This window comes from Cyprinodon variegatus, unplaced genomic scaffold, assembly GCF_000732505.1.
Source record: "Cyprinodon variegatus isolate N-32 unplaced genomic scaffold, C_variegatus-1.0 Scaffold836, whole genome shotgun sequence".
NCBI classification, from domain to species: Eukaryota; Metazoa; Chordata; class Actinopteri; order Cyprinodontiformes; family Cyprinodontidae; genus Cyprinodon; species Cyprinodon variegatus.
Window position 1 is genome coordinate 219,070 of NW_015151289.1, and position 6,352 is coordinate 225,421.

Genomic DNA, 6,352 nt, shown 5'->3' on the forward strand with positions numbered 1-6,352 from the left:
ACTGAAGCTGTGTGCTAACTTTAGATCTCTCCTCTATTGGTCCAAAGATTATTACTTCAGTTTTGTTTTTATTCAGTTGAAGAAAATGATGACACATCCAGACATTGATTTCTTCTAAGCATTTCCTCAGTGCTTGAATTGGTTCATAGTCACCTGGTGACATGGTGATGTAAAGCTGTGTGTCTTAACCTCAAACATTTTCCACCACTGTACATTTGTATCATTAGTAGGATATTTAGACTCAAACTCCACTTGATTTATAATAAAAATTCAAGTCAGATGGTAAAACATAATCATTTGAAAACTGAACCTGTTAAGTTAGAATATCTGGAAATAAATATCCAATATTACAGTAAAATATTAAGTTTGATTCAAAATGGCTTTTTCATCAGAAATCTCTTCAAATTTAAATCAGGTCAATTAGTTCTAGCAATAATGGCTGCTTTTTCTCTTGGTTAAAAAAAAATAAATTAACTAAACATGTAGTTATAACACAAATATAGCCATCATTTGCTGTGTGTTAAGGCTATAGAGAAGGATCATGCTTATAATGTTGATTTTGATGTTTCTGTGTCAGAAGAAAATTCTGAAGTTGGTACCCAGAGTTTGCTAGGTCAGAGATAGCACTAATGCTAAAGACAAACATGGAAGAAAGTTAATGTTATTCCGAATAATGTTGTTGTGCATCTAAATTGTGGCTATAAGGGAAAGGATTTATATCTCACCTTGTTATATATTGGTTCGCTACGACTGTTAAAAAACAGATAGTTTAGCAATAGAGCTAAAATGAAACTTGTTGTTATGCTTTTCACTCTGAGGCCTTTATTGTATGTCCAAGATTGGTTTGTTTGAGCAACAGGTGCAATGGAATTATTCCTCAAGTGTTGTTTTTTTATGCCTTTACCAGATGGCATGTAGGATTTAGGTCAGGGCTCATAGAAGGCTTATTAACAATAATCCAATATTTTCCTCTTGGACATTTTTGGCTGTTTTTGTTGGTGTGTTTTGGGTCATTATTCTTTTTACCTGTGATTGAGACCAACCTTTCTGATACTGGCAATACATTTCTCTCTAGAATCCTTTAATAGTCTTTAGATATAACTGTACCCTGCAGAGATTCCTACACTCTTACCAGATGATGCAAAGCAGCCCCAGAACATATCAGAGCCTCCTCCATGTTTCACAGTAGAGACAGTGTTCTTTTCTCATCTGCCCATAGGACATTCAGCTAGAATCTTTGAAGCTTATCAACATGTAGTTTGAGAAATTCCAATCCATTTAGTGATTTGTTTTCAACATTCCTTGGTCATCTCCCTTTAAGCCCAATTTGGCTCAAACAACGATGGATGGTGCGATCTGACAGACACAGAGCTTGAGGTTCACATTGGATCTCTTTAAATGTTTTTCTAGGCTTTTTTGTAACCATGCATATTATTTGTCTCTTTGAATTTTCGTTAGTTCCCTTCCTGCAGCAATGTCCACAGAGCTTGGCTACAGTCCCATGGATCTAAAATTTCTGTATCGTATGTGCAGCTGTTGTCCCAGGAACAAGAATTTGGTTGGAGATGGTCTTTTAGCTTTTTACCTTTAACATACTTGTTTATGATTTATTTCCTAATCTCCGGAGACAACCCTTTCCTTTGCTTCCTATGGCCATGTTGAGTGTGGCACACCATGTCATAAAACAGCACAGTGAATACTTGTAGCCCTATATTATTTTTTATCACTGCTGCTTACCTTTATCAAGGCTGCTCTTTAAAAAAATTAAAAAGTCTAGAAAGCTTTACTTTAATTACTACAGTCACTGATTTTGCAGACACCTTTGATGCTAATCAGTGTACACAGAAAGCTTTAACATTAAATTTTACTGTTAATATTTTCAGTCTTTTCTTGGGGTACCTTAATTATTATCAAGACCTGTTTAATGGGTTTGTTCTTTTTTTATCATTCCTTAAAACATTGAGGAAAAGCAATGTCTGACATTCATTTGTTCATCTCCATAGAATATTAATTTATTAATAATTTTTTCTGATTCAAGTTATTTCTGTGGGACTGCCTTGCAAGCCTCCAAATGGAGGCATAAAAGGGCATCCTGATTAAATGCTCACACCATCTCTAACCTCTGACTGATTCTTTTTGATGCAGAGAAACAGGGGCTCTACTTTTAGGCTGAGTTCACTACCCTTCAAAGGAAACATGTCCATCACTTTTATCGATGATCTCATTCTTTCCTTCCTGAACCACATCTAATCACCATAGGTAAGACTCACATAGTAGAATGACCAATATAATTGTAAGCTTTACTTTTAGGCTCAGCTCTTTGACAATTTTTTATGCATTTTGTTGTTGACTCTCAGCAATCCCTCACAGCATGCGTGTAGCAAAAGTGTAAAGGAAAAACTCCCTTTTAACCAGGCTAAGTCTGAGCAGCCATCTGTCGAGCCCGACTGGGGTTCAAGGAGATAGAAGCAAACATACAGAAAGAAGCAGAGAAGCAAAAGGGTAACTGTTAACTAGCTCCACACAGACACGGCCAGGCAGACAAGCTCCAAGCCACTTGTCAGAGGATGAAAGAGAGTACATACAGTTAATGAAAGTAAAAGAAACAGGGCTACACTTGAAACAGGTTAATGTCCTATATGTATAAACAGAGATGTTGATGGCAGCAGCACAGCTGATATTTCAACCCAGGATGGAGAGACAGCTGAACAGGAACAGACCAGATGGAGCTACTGTGACATGAAAAGCAGAGCGAACATACAGTTGCTAGTGGAACTTAACAGATAGTGCAGAATGGGAGAATACAGATAGAATGAAGCAGAATGAGGAAAAATGGTCCCTAATGTGATCAAACACCCCAAACATGTAGCAGCTTAAATACAGACTGAAATTCTCTCCAGCAGGGCTGTCAACACTTTAGCTCTACTCACCTCTCTACTCAGTGAGTAGGCTCTGGATGAGTAGTACTCATCCAAAGCCTAACCACCACCTCAGTATATTTATATAAGTGCCAAAAACAAAAAGCATTATTAAAACCGTTTATTACAAAAACTAATTTAATGTACAGGTTTAAGTTTTGTAAATAAATCTTGCCCTTCTGAGGCTTTGTGAAGGCAAATCTGTGTTTTGCATTTTCCAATATTGTGTCCAGACAAACAAATATAATGTACCAGTTTAATAACGGAGAAGCTATTATTCCGCTTTATATTTTTCTAATATATAAAAACAATATCTTTTTCTGAGAATGTGTTTATTTAAGAGCAACTATGCAAATGAACTAACATCTAGAAAAAGAACACTATATTATTTTCCATGTGAATTCCAGATTATTCATGCTTCTTTGCCTTTTCAAAAAAGTGCATTAAATCAGTCCTACCTGTCTTTATCCATGCTGGGTCAGATCCTGAGGTTTGAAAAAAGAGGCAGGCAGTCAATGCAGCAGAATAAAGCATTAGCCTCGCTACATGCAGTTTGCCAATCATTGTAGCTAAACCAGGTCCAGCAAAAAGACAGAAAGAGTATACTGTCTCCATCTGTCTTTTGGACTGCTGATCTTGTTAAGTTAGTTTTAAGGGACTTCACTTCCATAACTCGACCTGTCAATCAGCTGCACTACTACAGTGACAACAGTTCCTGTCAGCTCAAGGTGCAGCTCTCCTGCACCCAAAACTCGCCTATCAATTTGCATTGACCAAGATTTTTGAGCCCTAGGACTGAAATATGTCACTAATCCAATGACGAACGAAACAGCTTTACTCATTAATACAGATTAAATATTTATCTTGCACATCTAAAAAATGTATATTCATATATTTTGAAATAGTTTTTAAATTTATTTATTAGTTTTTTATGTATTAATCGAGGTCATTGGGTGGGTGGGGCAGCACCCTAGTGCTCTCTATTGACCAGCTGCCACTGCTCAGAAGTTTGAATTCAAGATCGGTTCAGGCAGGTCCGTCTGGCCGGCGTTACATGCTCACTGTCACTTTCCTTTTATTTTGCTTTGTTTACTGCTTTATAGAAATTAATTGCTTTAATCTAGCATGATAATTTTGAAAAATGCACAACTTGATTGTTTATAAGAAAAAACATTGGATGCATTAGTTTAACTTCAGCACTAATGCTAAAAATAAGGTAGCAAGCTGAGTCTCTAAACATCAAAGCAGTCATTGCTAAGTAACAGCTCATCTTAGCTGTAGCTGTCAGAAATGTAAAAGAAAATTAATTCAACTTCCAGGTGAGAAATATAACCTTAGTATTTAGAGAGTTTAACAGATTAATTTGCAGCATTTGACTATTTACCTTAAATATACACTATAAGATCATTTAGTAATCTACTTTTTTCGAGAAGTTGTAGGATTCGGTTCAGTTTTTTAACAAAATACAACACTGTTTAATTCTATTACATATTGCTGCCTCATTGTGGTTTTAACGCAGGTGCGTGATCAGTAGAAGAAGTTGATTTCGAGTTTTTTGTTTTTACATAGTCATGTGTAACTCCAGAGAAGCTCATGCAGACAGTGACTCACATGGGTCAGACACAGCCTGCAGGGGGTTTTCTCTATCCTTTTTTATTTATATTATTTCGGTTCTCATCCACTTCACACTCCCACTTGCTTTGAGACATGTGCTTTAACCCCCCCTCCCTACATTTTTTTTATGTAAGAGTGATACAAAGTGGGAAAGAGTTTACTTTCTCTCAATTTAGCATCCATTTTATACACTGAATGGGACACTTGGTAAAAGTGCATGGTAAAAAAAAATAATCAGAGAATAATAATAATAATAATAATAATAATAATAATAACAATAATAATAATCTTTTGTAGGAACAATATCTCATAAATATCTGCAGATTTTTTTTAACTGTTATTTGAAGTAGGTTTTTCAACAGTTTTCACATTTTTGAACTGTAATCAACCGTTGGATGTCGTGGCGTTCACAATGTTTTATGCTTGTTAATAACTCCTGTGACTCTTTATATGTTCATGTCTATATATTATCTAGTAGCTATCTGTCTTGGGCAGTTTTAGTTGTATGTTTTTATCTTTTACATTTTCAAGAGTGGTTTAAAATGTACCTTTTTCTTACAGTACATCACGTCTACTGTATTATCAAAATAAAGGGCTTTTTTTCCCCTAATGCTTCAGTTGAAGCCTGATGTATGTATGTGCATTAGCTGAATGTGGAGCATCAGCATTAGATGTTATTTAGGGAAAGCCTGAGGAAAACATAGAGAGGTTTCTTAGAAATGCACAGCAGCAGAAACTGAATAACTGCTTTCTGTGCCCTCTGATAATGCTGTGATAAAACTATGTCAGTGCTGGGCTCCACGCATCTGTCTGTGTGTCTTTAGGAGTGTTTTGTGTTCATATGCAGGAGTCAGAGAGACAAATGAGCAGTGGGGGATTTCAGCTCCCCACAAACAACTGATCTATGCCTGAGAGAGAGCTACAGCTGGGCTCCCAGGAGGAAGGTTCATAGCTATTTATAGTCTCGATGAGGTGTCACCTCCGATATAACTCTTGGCACCACTGTATTACCTAACTGATGGATAAGGGGGAAGCAATGAATGTAGACTCATAGCAACAGATAAGTTCTGCTTTTAGAGAAAAGCTTTATACGTGTTCAGGGAGGATTTTTGTGGGCCTTCCAAAAGACCACAAGTTATAAACTTTGTTTTAGAACTAACCTTAAAATCTGCCTTATTATATACAGTATATTATGTAAAAGGACAATATTTTTATTTACTTCCAGGTTGAGCATGGTGAGTTGAAGAATCATTTAATGATAAAATACCAAACTAACCTTACAGACATGATGAGGAAGACTAAAGACTTCAGAAGAAAAGCAGGGAACAGGTGCAGACAATAGGTTAAATGAGGAGAGACAGGTGAAAAGAGTTTCCTAATCAACAGATTAGAAACAGAGTCTGGCTGAAGGAGAAATGTTTGAAACAAAAGCAAACACTGAAAAATGAACCTACACCAAAAATACAGAAACAATAATAAAGATACACTCCCCAAAAGTAAGGAAACAGGACTGGTATAAAAAATTACAAATTGCAAAAATGACAGAATATGGCAAGTCATAGAGTTCCAAATAATAACGTATATTTAACCTGTAGATCAGGTATTTTAGAATCCATTCCTGAAAGGCTGGTGTTCTGTACCTTTTAGATGTGTCTGTGCTCTCAACACACCTGAAAAAAAAACTTTGGTCCTTTGTAGGATTCTGAAAACTTGAAATCAACTGAGAAGGTCATTAAGCCATTTGATTCAGGGAGATACAGTATCTAAAAATTGTATCCCTGTTGTAGATCCTTGGAGTTTTAGGTCAGTCAGATAAACAA